At 44.0% G+C, this 14,229-nt stretch overlaps 1 long non-coding RNA gene across 1 annotated transcript in view; it reads left to right on the plus strand.

The window, feature by feature from the left end:
- Positions 1-138: 138 nt before the first annotated feature.
- The window catches only part of LOC103594101, a 19,668-nt gene continuing 5,577 nt past the window's right edge, over positions 139-14,229 (plus strand). Inside the window, exons 1-3 of the long non-coding RNA XR_550817.1 lie at positions 139-263; positions 7,066-7,217; positions 10,228-10,358. This is a non-coding gene — a long non-coding RNA (uncharacterized LOC103594101). The remainder of the gene's footprint in view (positions 264-7,065; positions 7,218-10,227; positions 10,359-14,229) is intronic.

Consider the following 14,229-nt stretch of genomic DNA (forward strand, 5'->3'; position numbering starts at 1 on the left):
CACCCCCCACCCCTCCGCGGGCTCAGCGCACACGCCCTTCTTCCGATCCGGGGACTGGCCGCACTCCGGCCTCACCCGTCCGCAGTGAGGGCGCTAGTGTAAGCTTCTTTTCGAGTAGGAATGTTCCTACCCTCGAATGTTTCAGGACATCCCCACCCTGGGCCGTGCCCTTCCTCTCGGGTTTGGTTTTAGACGGCGGGTGAGTGTGGAAATCAAAGCATCCAGCCGTTCTGCGGGCGGGGCACGCCGGCCCAGAACCAGAGGTAAACGGCTCTCCTCTTCGGTAATCTACAGGTCTAGGAATTGTTTTTCTAGATGACACTGTAGAGAGAGGCACGTGCAGCCCTAAAAACCTCGGAGGCGCTCAGACTTGGTTGCTATCAGATTAGGCAGGCCCTAGGAGGACCCTCCGGGAATCTCTACAGCCTTGCGCCCGCGGTAGGCAGGCATCTCCTGTTGAAGCCGGGTTCCTTGCACTCACCTGCTACACCTTCCCGCGGGTGCAGGAGCAAGGGTGTTGTTTGGCTTGTCAGCTCGAGGGGTGTTACAAGCCTTTTACTGAACAGGGGATTTACCCCTACTGGTGTGTTTGGCTTCACATGGTTGATAGTTTAGTTTCACTTGTGGTTGAGATTGTTAAAACCTAAGTTTACAAGCCTCCTTCATTTGCTCTGTAATGGGCTTCCTTGACCCTAAAAGCCCTTTAGAAGAAGTTTCTGGAAGACATTTAGAGAAACCCTAAATATTTTCTAGCGGATTCTTACTCATTACCCCCCCTGCCCCCCACCCCTCCCACCCCGGCATTTACAGTATTTTAATTGTGGTTTAGAGTTAAATGTAAAGTACTAGCAACTATTTGTGGGAAAGAGCCAAGTCACAAGTCCTGGGTTTTCCTTTGTTCCCAGGGGAGGTCCTGGGAGGAGTGAGTGATTCCAAAGGAATGAGTAGACTGGGGGAATCCTCCAAGTGCCACATCGTGACTAATCTTGGCTGTTGCCAGGAAAACCCAACATGGATTTCAGCTCTCCCTCCCCTGGGTCCCTGCAACCCTGGTGCTGACTAATTTAAGGGGACAGTTTTTCAAGATCTTTCCATATAATACTTCCCAGGCCCCCAGTTACAATCACCAGTGCAGGAAATCCTGGATCCCTTTTGCCCAGGGAAGATGCAAGTGGATTGAGAATGAGAATGCCTGGGTTTGCATACTCCTACTCATTCGATTTCTTCATTTGGTCCACAGACTTTTAGGAATGCTATTGTATGTGGTAGGCCCTGGGGATTCAGAGATTAAAGAATCAGTCTCTTCCCTCAAAGAGCTCCAAGTCTTGTTGGGAGACAGATAAGCAAACAATTAAAATCCAGTGTGTTAGTGAATAGAAGAGATACTATGGGATACCACCAGAACATTTAAGAGGGGCTTCCAAGTCCCCTTAGAGTGGTCATAAAAAGATTAATTTGCATGTATAGTAATTACACTATTATACTGATTACACTTTAGCATAGTGGCACTGTTTGAGTAGAACTACAGATGCTCCTTAACTTACAATGGGGTTGAAAATATAAGTCAAAATTGCATTTAATGCACTCTATTAGTCCATTTTTGTGTTGCTATAACAGAATACTTGAGACTGGGTAATTTATAGAGTAGAGGTTTATTTATTTGGATTATGATTCTGGGACAGCTGCATCTGGTGCAGGCCTCAGGCTACTTCTATTCACCATGGAAAACAGTCAGCAGCCTGCAGGTACAAGCAGATCACATGGGGAGATAGAGCGAGAGCGAGAGCGAGAGCGAGAGCGAGAGCGAGAGAGAGAGAGAGAGAGAGAGAGAGAGAGAGAGAGAGAGAGAGAGAGAGAGAGGAGAGATAGAGAGAGGAGAGAGAGAGAGAGGCACGGGGGGGGGGGGGGGGACGACAACACATCCAAACTCTGTCATATCATACACCTAACCAGTAGGTGTAGCCTGTCTTAAACGTGCCCAGAACACTTACGTAACCTACAATAGAGCAAAATCATCTAACACAAAGCCTATTTTATGAGGGTACTTCAAAAAGTCTCTGGAAAGATTCGTATTATCTTTTAATTATTTTTCCATGAACTTTTTGAAGTACCCTTGTATAATAAAGTGTTGAATATTTCATGTAACTTATATAGTACACTGTAGAGTATCAGTTGTTTACCCTCATGATCGTGTGGCTGGCTGGGAGCTGTGGCTTTCTGCTGTTTTCCAGCAGGGAGAGAGTATCGTAGTGCATATCGCTAGCCTGGGAAAACATCAAAATTCTAAGTATGGTTTCTGTTGAATGCGTATTGCTTTCATACCATCATAAAGTTGAAAAATCATAAGTTGAACCATTGTAAGTTGGGGGCCATCTGTATTAACTGCCTTGATCACTCCCTCGTAGATACTCAGGAGGCAAAGTTCTCTGAGGTCTTGGCAAATGCATAGTTTCATTGCTCCTTCAGGTATATCAAGTTGTGCCCTGCACCACACAGAAACCTGGGTAGCCCAGCTCAGCATTGTCTGCCCAAACACTGTGTTAACAGTGTGAATCACAATTGTAGAAACCTCATCTGTCAATTACAATGCCCTAGGAAGGAGTCACAGCAGTCCTCCTTGGCACTTCAGTTGAGAATCACTGATTTGACAGTGATCTCATCAGGACTTTTTGTTGGCAATCCAAAAAAGAAAAGAGAAGAAAAGAAACCAACCCAAGTGTGGCTATAGCAGTATCCCCCAAATTGGGAGATATAATTTGTTAAACATTTCCCATATTTTTTGAACATTTACATTGTTTCTAATTTTTACTGTCATAAATAACTAATTGTATATAAAAGGAGTACTTTTGAATAAACATTTTTTCCCACGTATTTGTTTTCTTAGGATAAATTCCTATCAAGGGATATCTTTGTTTTTTAATGTGGATTTTAAAGGACAAGTAGGAATTAGCCACATTCTGTGGGGCAGACAGGCGGGAAAAGCATGTGCCAGAGCACAGAATTGTGAGGTACTGCATCTGTTCCAGGCGTTGCCCCCAGCTCTGCATGGGGAGACTGCGAAGTCCCACAGAGCCTTGGATGGGGATGAGTCCCCAGAAGAGGTGCCTTTCCTAGGGCACCTGAGATACTCTACTAAGGAGTTTGGAGCTTCTTTCTAAGGTAATAAGAAGCCACTATGGGGAGACTGCGAAGTCCCACAGAGCCTTGGATGGGGATGAGTCCCCAGAAGAGGTGCCTTTCCTGGGGCACCTGAGATACTCTACTAAGGAGTTTGGAGCTTCTTTCTAAGGTAATAAGAAGCCACTGAAGAATGCTGAACGGGCAGTGGGTGACTCTCCTACTCCTCAGCTGTGTGGCTCTACGCAAATTATTTCACCACTGTGAACCTGAGTCTCCTTGCGGGTAAAATAGCGTAGACATTATTTTCTGGGGTAACAGAAAAGACCAAACCAGCGAATGAGCAAGAAGGCGTCTAGCTTGGCCCCAGCAGGCAGCAGGCTCTGGAGAGCAGATCCCCACCTCCTCAGTGTGATCCCGTACTCTACGGAGAAGCGGCTTTAAGGAAGCCAGGCAGCACTGTTCTGTGGCCAAAGTCTCTGGTGTGTGTGATTTGTGGGTGACCGCCTAGGAGCAGACTTCCCTCTAGGGGACCAGGAGGACTCAACTGAGGCTGAGGTTGCTGTGCTAACTCATCTCTCAGGCAACAGAAGCTGAAGGATTTTTTTTTTTTCCAATATCATGGGAGGACTCAGTGTGGGGTTGGAAACCATCTGCTTTCTTCCATAGGAGAGCTGCAAATTCCAATAATTATAATCGACCAAATATTTACTGAGCACTGACTAATTCCTGGCATGTTTTGGGTACTGGGGATATGTCAGTGGCCAAGACAGATGAATTTCTGCTCTCATGGGCTTTACATTCTAGGTGGAAGGACAAATAAAATACAGTACAAATAGAGGGGAAAACTAAACAAAAACTTGGTAAGTTGTAATGAGTGCTGTGATGGAAGAAACAAGGGTCTGAGTGAGAGAAGACTCGAATGGTCCTATTTTAGGTAGAAAGTCAGGGAAGGCTGCACTGAGAAGGGGATATTTAAACCCAAACTTAGAGGAAGAAGAGGAACTAGTGTTGCAAATAAAAGAGGGATGGGAAAGAAGCTTTCCAGGTGGAGGGAAAAGCATGTGCAAAGACTTGGAGGTGGGGAGGCACTTGGTGTTATAGGAAAACTGAAAAACCACCAGTGTGTCTATCTAAAGCATGTTGAACAAGGGGGAGGTGACATGAGATGAGGTTGGAGAGACAGTATGGCTGGTTTACAGGCATCTGGTTAAGACTGTTTGCTGGCAATCCAAAAAACAAAACAACTGCATAACAGTGGTTAACACTGGAGGCTCTGGAGACAGGGGTGAGTCATATTTTCTCTGCCACTCTGTGATCTTGGACATATTACCTAACTTTTCCAAACCTCAGTTTTCTCATTTGGAAAATGGATTTGATAGTAGTAACTGCCTCATGGGGAAGCTGTGAATATAAGTGAGAAAATGCATGTCAATACTTAGCAGAGCGCTGGCACATAGTAAGCACTCTACTCATGTTACCTATAGTTATATTAATAAGTGGAGGGTGGGTTGGAGCCAGACAGACCTATGTTGAATCCTGATGCTGCAGCATGATTGTGCCATGGTAAGTCTCTGCTTCCCTCTACGTCCTTATCCATGAAGTGGGTTTCAAATTCCTATCCTGGGAATTGCGTTTTTATGGGGGTTATATGAGGTGCTTTATGTGCAGCCATCCTGAAGGTAGGAACCAGCTCCTTGAGGACTTTTAGTTATTTAAAAATATTTTCTTGAATGTGTCCAGCCTCTTAATAAACACCCCAAAAAGATACAAACAAAACCAGAATGAAAATCAGTTATAAGTTTATGGGTCTGCTTGTGTCATGGGTTGGGGCGGCTGACAGAGAAAAATAGTTCTAGCTTTCTTTTACCATTTTCTAGTCATCAGGGAACCTGATTTCCCAGTTCTGCTGCGGGTCTCTTCCCAGGAGGAGAAAACTTACCCTGTACCTTGAGTTAAGCAGTCAGGCCAGAACAGAAGCGCAGCTATAGTTCTAGCTTTCCTTTACCATTTTCTAGTCATCAGGGAACCTGATTTCCCAGTTCTGCTGCGGGTCTCTTCCAAGGAGGAGAAAACTTACCCTGTACCTTGAGTTAAGCAGTCAGGCCAGAACAGAAGCGCAGCTTGTCAGGAATCCCAGCGTTTGGCTTTGGGGGAGAACTCTGCAAGATGTGACCTGCCCGTCCTGGCTGCAGGCTGCCGGTCTGATAACATGCATCTCTCTTTTCTTCATTAAAACTTGAGAGCAAGTCGTGTTCCAGGCAGAAATTCTGGGGGCTGCTTCAAAGGGGAAACAATGACTTAAGCCACAGATACTCTTTGTTCATCGATGATGCTGGAATGGGGCTGGAGAGGGCTGAGATGCACAGAAATGCGACTCTGTGGGGCCCTGTGACTCAAACGCCTTGTGAAATGTCAGCTCCTTGGTATGAATGGACACCTCAGCAGTGTTAGCTTGCAGCTAGCTCTGGAGTTTCTGGGCAGTGTTAGAGGTTGGAAGCCGGGAGGCTGCTGGGAGGTGCTCTGGGAAATATTTAAGATTGGTGAATGTCCAGGGCGTGTCCTTGTTTTCTATTTGATGCTGGGGGACCCTCTGGTGGCCGCAGAGTGAGCAGCTCTGCAGTAGGGTTTGCTTTCTCCTGAGTGGCCCAGGCAGAATAAGGGGCAGGAAACCCTGTCTGGAAACCAGACAACTAAGTATAGGGTTGGGAAGATTACCTGGTGGGCTTGGGATGGAGGCTGTGATTTAGGTTTGCACTCACCCATTCGCTTGTGACTTTGGTAGCATTTCTCAGGGCTTGAGCAGTGGGAAAATGTAATGCTCTGTGTACAAGAAGCCAAAAAAAAAAAAAGATGATAATAAAGATGTTAGGTTGAACTAGTGTTTGGTGCCCCATGGACCAAAACCTCAATTTGGGTCTAGAATTCAACCAGTTTTATTGGTTGACTTTTAAGTGATGATAATAAAGATGTTAGGTTGAACTAGTGTTTGGTGCCGCATGGACCAAAACCTCAATTTGGGTCTAGAATTCAACCAGTTTTATTGGTTGACTTTTAAGTAAATTCATTCTAACAGTTTGCCCCATGGACCAAAACCTCAATTTGGGTCTAGAATTCAACCAGTTTTATTGGTTGACTTTTAAGTAAATTCATTCTAACAGTTTTGAGCACAGGTATTCTGAAAGCCTCCCCTAAACTGGGGTTGTGTGTTGCTCCTCAGGGCTCCCTTAGCACCTCCTGGCCCTTATCACAGAGTAGAGAGATTGCCTGTGCACTCATTTATCTCCCTCAGTGCCTGTAGGTTCCTTGGGGTAGAGATTTGTCTTGGTGTGTTGTGTGTTCTGAGCAGAGTAGGCTCTCCTGTTGGTAGGAAGCCAAAATCAGTGGTCAACACGGACGGCTGAGTGGTCCTGCCTCGGAATGGCATGCCCTGTGGTTAAAAATCCTACCAAAGCATCTGAGCAGGGGGAGAGTGGATGGATGGCCTATCGCAGCCTGAGCATGCTCAGTTTCTCTTATTTGGAAAATGTGACTTAAAATCTATCACCGAAATTCCAGCAAATAAATGAGTTAAAGATGTTTTAAAAGACATTCAAACTTCTCAGCTTAATCTGTTCTTAAAAGGTAACAGTAGATGCGTTAGCCATGAATATTGTCAAGGTCAATTAATGACAGAAAAGCTTCCTGTTATGAGACAGCTGTCCATCAACTTGACCCAACAGACGATATATATTTTCGTTAGTATTTAATGGTGGCAGCTGTGGCAAAGTAGAAACAGGATTAGAAAACTGGGGTTTGAATTCAGGTTCTTCCATTCATTAGCTCTGTGACCTAGGGCATCAGCTAACCTCTCTGAACCTGTTTCTTCATCTTTAAAGTGAGGCTAATAATAATCAATATTTGGGAAACCCTTTACATTTTACAAATCATCTTTGTGTATTTAATCAGGTACTTACTGAATGCCAGCTATATGGCTGGCACTATCTAAACACTGTGGATACAGAAATAAAGACACAGTTCCTGCCTTCAAGGAACCCCAGTCTAGCAGGGTGGACGGACAAGTAAAGCAAATGTGTAAGGTGAAAAGTATCACAGCCATGGTGAGTGTGGTTGTTGCTGGAGTGCAGAGCAGAGCAGAGATATCTGAACCAGACGGGGAACTTAGGGGAGGCTTCCTGGAGCAGGAGACACTTGAAGATAATCTTGAAGGATGAGTAAGAGTTAGCCAGGTGAGGAAGGTAGGGAAATGGAGTAAGTGAGAGGCATCTGGAGAAATACAGATGATTTGGAGGTTTGGTGGGTAAGTGGATGTTGTAGGAGATCAGGACACAGAAACCACGAAGTGCAAGATCCCAAAGAGCCTCCCATGTTGAGTGAAGAAAGTTGAGCCTTATTTTGAATACTGTGAAGAGATATTGAAAGTTTAACATATATATGTTTTTCTGATTATAAAAGTAGTGAGTTATCCATTAAGAGAAAAATGGAAAATACAGAAACATATAAAGAAGAAAAAGGAGCATCAGAGATAAACCATTGCTCATATTTTGGTAAAAGCACCTGGTGGAGGCATATGTATATATGTACTAGATCCTTGACCAGTAGCAGCAGTGACATCACCTGGGAGCTTGTTAGAAATGCAGAATCTCAGGCCTTACCCTGGACCCAGGGAATCGGGACTTGCTGCGGAAGGGAACAAAGACGCGTGGCAGTGTGCTCTGGTGTGCTGCATGTGGTCGGGGAGCTCAGAGAGCGAGAGCTGTGCTTACCAGGGTGGGTAGGAATGCTTCTTAGAAGTCATGGGATGAAGTAAAGTTTGTAGAATATGTGGGATTAGGGAAAATAGAGGGGAGAACAATGATGAATGGTTTAGCAGTTAAGATAGGATTTTGAAGTCAGGCAGACTTAGCTTTGCCTCTTACTTATTGCTGTGAGACCTGGGAAAAGTTCTCAGTCTCTCTGTGCCTGTTCCTACATTTGTAAAATAGGTGTTAATAATTGAGCTTATATTATAGGATTATTAAGAGGAGTAAAAGAGATAACGTATGTAAAGCTCCTAGGCAGTATATGGCACATAGTAAGTACTCAATAAGTTATTAGCTATTACCATTATTACTCCTAATACCAACAATAAGGGTACAACACTTAGGACATAGAAGACACTCAATAAATTTATGTTGCATTGTGTCAAATTGAATTCCACTTGAAGGAAGAAATTGCAAAGGTGCCGAGGCCATGCAAGGCTTGCACACCAGGTTGGGTGAAGAAATATTGATCAGCATGGAGAGCTAGTTGATGCCATGAGTGATTAGACTTTCACCCATGGGAGAGACCATAGGGACATGAAGGGGAAGGTCAAAGACTGAGTTTGGAAATGACCACAGTTAAGGTCCAGGGAGAAGAAGAGCTGTCGAAAGAAACATAAACGGACGAGAGGTTGCTAAAAGGAAGCAGGGATCCTCGAAGAAAGGTCTGGTGCAGGAGATGTATGAGATGAGCCAGGAACATCTCATACCAGAAAGCAAAGACTGCTGGGGTCATGTCAAAGGGACTTGTCAAACATGGGACAATATAAGCATCAATAAAGAAAATAACTGAAACACCAAATTATGCTTAAATTTATGAGTTAATAAAGATAGTAAACAACAACAGCATCATCAGCAACAAAACAGTCTTGTTGATCACTTTTAGAGGATGCTAGGGAACCAACTGTTACTTTGAAAACTGGTAGATAAAGGGAAAGAATCAAGTGTATAACCTGCTCTTCCTGTATAAACTGTTCTTTATAGTTGATAAGAAGTTTCTTTTTATTAAAACCTCATAACTAGAAATGAAAAGATAGAATACAATTATTTTGGTTTTGCAACTCCTAATGAAATAATGGGTCTGGAGAATGAGCGTCAATGGCTGCTAACGTCACAAAAAGGGAAGCAAACAGGTGTTACGTGTCTCTTGATGAGGAATGAGCTCTGAAGCATTCTTAGCAAAGAACCTGAACCTGAATCCTTCAGCTCTAACTCCAGTTTTGAGAAGTATAGAGGGAAGAGGAACATGTTAAACATTAACACAGGAATATAATCAGCAAATGCCAGCCTACGGGAAATCCTACAAGATAAATGGACCAGTTTCTTCTTCCATAAATAAATAGCAAGGGACAGAGGCAAAGACAGAGAGAGGAAGAGAGACACAGAGAGAGACAGACTACAGATTAAAAGAGATGTAAGATAGATGTCAATCAATTACCATAAAGGGACCTTATTTTATTCTTATTTGAACAAACTGTAAAAAAATACCTTTATGAGACAGTTGGCGAGAAATTTGAACATTGAATATTAAATAATTCTTGTTAATTTTTGTAGGTGTGAATAATATGATTTTGTTTTAAAAATAAAATAGTCCTTATCATTCAGAGATATATATTGAAATGGATTAAATGATATGTTGTCTGGAATTTACTTCAAAACAACCCAGTGTTGGGGTGGCAGTAGATAAAGGTATAAATTAAATAAGATATTACCGATGAGCCAGATTACAGTATGCTATTCTATTTTTGTAGAAAGTTTCCATGATAAAAAGAAAAGAGGGACAAGAGTTCAAAACAATCATTTGTGTCTAGCATTACAGGCATTTTCACACTCATTATTTCCCCTGAGTCTTATAACAACCCCGTGGGAAGATAGGGTAGGCAGCATTAACTCCATTTTCCAGTTAAGGAAGAGGAGACAACATTTGCTGAAGATTACATAGCTGGTATGTGGCAGGTCTGGGACCACAATCCAGGGTTTCCAGGACAAATGAAAGACAGTGCGGTGTGGGGGGGATCTGGGAAGGAGGACACGACTTCAGGAGGCCATGGGGCCGTCAGTGGTGCCTACCAGCTCTGTGAATCAAGGATGGTGAAGGCTAGGGACAGGCTGTTGGATTTGGTAACATAGTAAGGACTCATTTGATCCTGGAGAAAGCAATTTCAGCATGGGACTGCAGGGGGTCGGGGAAGTTTGGTAGTGAGGAAATGAGAAGGGTGAGCTAGTTTTCATGAAGCAACCTCTGCTGCCCAGTTGATATGAATTTACACCTTTCCCAACTTTCATGTATGGGTTTCTCCTCTGCCAGAAGTTAATCTCTTTGTGGACTGGACTTGCAGCGTTCCTGAGTTGTTGGCTTTGTTGCAGTGTTCCTGAGTTGTCGGCTTTGTCTTGTATACCTATCAGAAGCCCTGGTGACTCTGCAGAGCACATTTAATGGTAATGTTGACACTAAGTCATTGTGAGGGTAAAGTATGAACCTGGTTGTCGGCTTTGTCTTGTATACCTATCAGAAGCCCTGGTGACTCCGCAGAGCACATTTAATGGTAATGTTGACACTAAGTCATTGTGAGGGTAAAGTATGAACCTGGTAACAGAAACATTTCTCCCAGCTTTGGTTGCGTCCTCGGCTGAGAGGGGTGGGGCGAGGGAACCAGGATTACCGTTGCTTCTCTCTGTCCTCACAGGCTGCTCGAATCACTCAGACCCAGTTCCCAGCCAGTGCAGACTTGCCGCCCTCTCCCAGTCTTCTTTCTTGGTGGTGACTGGGGGAGATTTAGGAGATTAGGGAGAGCTGGGAAACAAAGCATGAATTATTGCAGTTGCTGCCCGGGTGTGGTCCTCTCGATCTCTCTGCCTCAATTCCCAACACATCTGTCACCAGGTTCCTGGACAGTACAATGGGGTCATTGTGAGGTGGGTGGGTGTGGTGAGTCACTGAGGTCTCCTAAGGTGCAGCCGGGCAGGGAGAGATCCTCTCCCCATCACTGGAGTTGGGCCATGAATTGGTGGTTGAATGCCCAGCTTCAGGATCTTTTCTATACTTGCATGACTATATATTTTAATTACAGAATCTCTATTTGGTTCTTTTTTCCTTCATGCACTCTTATGGTTATTTTATGCATTCGATTTCTTGCTTTATTTATTTGCACATTTTAAACATACTCATGCTAAAGTCCTTCCAAATTGCTCTCTCTCTTGTTACTTGGGTGCAAAGTCTCATTTGTTGCATGTACTGATTGTCCCTCATGTGCAGTGTAATGTTTGCCTGTGAGCCTAATTTAGCAGGATTTATCTCCCATGGAATTCCTCAAATAGCCAGAGGCGACCTCATGAGGTGGCTTTGCATTTGTCCAGGGTTATGGCACTTACTGCTCTGGAGTAGTTTTGAGTTACTTTCTTAGCCTGGGGATTCACAGCAGGCAGCAGTGTGTGTTTGAGCCCCATGCCCTAGGACTCATTCTGAGTCTTGTCCCAGCATGGTGGGCTGAGTTTTCCAGCCTCCATCACTGACGGGGCAACTCTTTAGTAGCGATCTCCCTCAGCCGAGAGCTCAGTTTCAGTTCGCACCACAGCCCAGGGCTGCACGGCCTTAACTGGTGCACTGTTTCACCTATGAGTTCCCTTTCTGCTTCTGGAATCTAGATATTTCACTTTCTGTCTTTTTTTCTTTTGTCCTTTTTGAGACTGGCCGCACCGCGCTCAGCCAGTGAGCGCTGTGAGCGCACCGGTCATCCCTATATAGGATCCGAACCCACGGCGGGAGCGCTGCTGCGTTCCCAGTGCCGCACCCTCCCGAGTGCGCCACAGGCTCGGCCCCACTTTCTGTCTTTTAATTGACCAGGTATTTTTAACTTTTTTTGAGGGGGGGGATTCTACTTTATCCAGTATTATTTGTAGTAGGAAAGAGGCATTCTGTATCTGTTCCACCCTCAATTTTGACAGAAGTCCTATCGTCATGGCCCAGATCTTCATCAAAAGGGACAGATCTTTGCTTGATTTTTTTTCTTCTTATTTATTTTTTCAAAGTCCCATCTGTGAAATCAGTACAAGTTATCTACTTCCAAGATACAGTGGTGGGACAAATATAGGGTATACATTCCATTCCCAAAGGGAGAAATAGGCTGAAAGAAAGGAGAAACAGTTCCCAAACAAGTCCAAAACCCAGCAGGGCTGGCATTAAATCTCAAAGCTGGTGAATCTTGTAACTTGACTCCATGTTCAACATCCTCTGCATGCTGGTGTGTGGGTTGGGTCCCCAAGTCCTCTGGCAGCTCCTCTCCTATGGCTTTTCTGGTATCAGGTGATGCTTTAGCTCTTACAGCCTGGCATTGCATGCTGGTAGCTCCACAGGTCTGGATTCTCCATGGGAGTCCTGCTCTCATGGCTCCACTAGGCATAGTGCTGTTGGGGTTTCTCTGCTGCAACTCTGACCCCACGTTTCCACTTGGCATTGCTCTAGTGAAGGTTGTCTGTGGTGACTCTGCCCGTGTGACAGATCTCTTCCTGGGCCCCCTGACTTTTCCATACATCCTCTGAAATTGGGGTGGAGGCTCCCAAGCCTCCACAGCTCTAGCATTCTGCAAACCTACTGACCTAATACCACGTGACCTGATGCCTCCAAGGCTTCCAGCTAGTGTTTTCCAAAGCTGCATGTCTGGTAACACATGAGGCCAAGTTACCCACAGCTGGAGCAGCCAAAGCAGCTGGGGTGCTGGTGCTGGAAGCAGCTTCTTGAGGTGGCCCTGGGCAGCAAGCCTATGGAAGGTGCCTGGGGCCTGTTCCCCAAGACCATTTTGTATTCCTGGTCCTTTGGGCCTGAAATGGAAGGGTTGGCCCCAGAGTCTTCTTCAATGACTTCAGGAACTTTTTCTCCTTCTCTTGATAATCCCTTTCCTTTGTACTAATCTTAGTACCATTGATTTTTTCTTCTGAAAATGCTCTCTGCTTGTCTACCAGGCTGTAAAATTGGACAGGCTGTAAAATTTCCAAATCTTTACATTCTGCTTTCCTTTTAAATTCTGGCTTTTTGTCATACCTTTGCCACCATAACTCAGTATAGGCTGTTACAAGTAGCCATGCAGCTTCCTTAATGCTTTGCTGCTTATAAATTTCTTCCACCAAGTACAGAAATTTCTTCCACCAAGTACTCTCGCTCACAATTCTTAAGTTTTAATATCCACAGAGTCCTAGGACATGGACACAGTGCAGCTAAATTCCTTGCCAGTTCACAGCAAGGGTGATCTTTGACCCAGTTTCCAATAAATTCCTTCTTATTTCTATTTGAGACCTCCTTAGAATGGTCTTTACAGTCCATATTTCTATCAGCATTCTGCTCACCACCATTTAACCAGTCTCTAAGACATTACAAATTTTCCCTCATCTTTTTGTCTTTTTTCTGAGTCCTCCAAACTCCTCCAACCTTTGCCTAACACCCAGTTCCAAAGCTGCATCCACATTTTCAGGTATCTGTATAGCAACACCCCACTCCATGGAACCAATTTTCTGTATTAGTCCGTTTTGTGTTGCTATGACAGAAATATCTGAGACTGGGTAATTTATAAAGAAAAACGACATTTATTGCTTACAGTTTCTGAGGCTGAGAAGTCCGAATTCCATCTGGTGGTGGTGACAGTGACTCAGGGGTCTCACACTGCAAGATGGTGGAAGCAGAGAGAGAGAGAGCAGAGAGAGAGTCTTCTTGTTTTATTATTAAAAATATTTGCACATTGAATTTGCAATGCTTTCTTGGATATGACACCAAAAGCACAGGCAACAAAAGAAATATATAAATTGGACTTCATCAAAATTAAAAACTTTTGTATATCAAAGGACACTATCACTAGTGTGAAAGGCAACCCACAGAATGAGAGAAAATATTTGCAAATCACTTATATGATAAGGGCTTAATATCCAAAGAGTATATAAAGAACTTCCACAACCCAATAACAAAAAACCAAACAACCGTGTTAAAAAATGGGCAAAAGACTTAAACAGACATTTGTCCAAAGAAGATATACAAATGGCCAATATGCACATGAAAAGATACTCAACATTACGAATCATTAGGGAAATGCAAATCAAAACCACAGTGAGATTCCACTTCACACTCATTAGGATGGCTATAATTAAAAACAATCAATCAAACAAACAAACACCCCCCCCCCCCCCAGAAAACAGCAAGTGTTGGTAAGGATGTGGAGACATTGTAACCCTTGTACATGCTGGTGGGAATGGAAAATGGTACAGCTGTTGTGGAAAATGGTATGGTGGTTCCTCAAAAAATTAAAAATAGAATTACCATATGATT

This window comes from Galeopterus variegatus, unplaced genomic scaffold (genome assembly GCF_000696425.1).
Source record: "Galeopterus variegatus unplaced genomic scaffold, G_variegatus-3.0.2 Scaffold1480, whole genome shotgun sequence".
Classification (NCBI taxonomy): domain Eukaryota; kingdom Metazoa; phylum Chordata; class Mammalia; order Dermoptera; family Cynocephalidae; genus Galeopterus; species Galeopterus variegatus.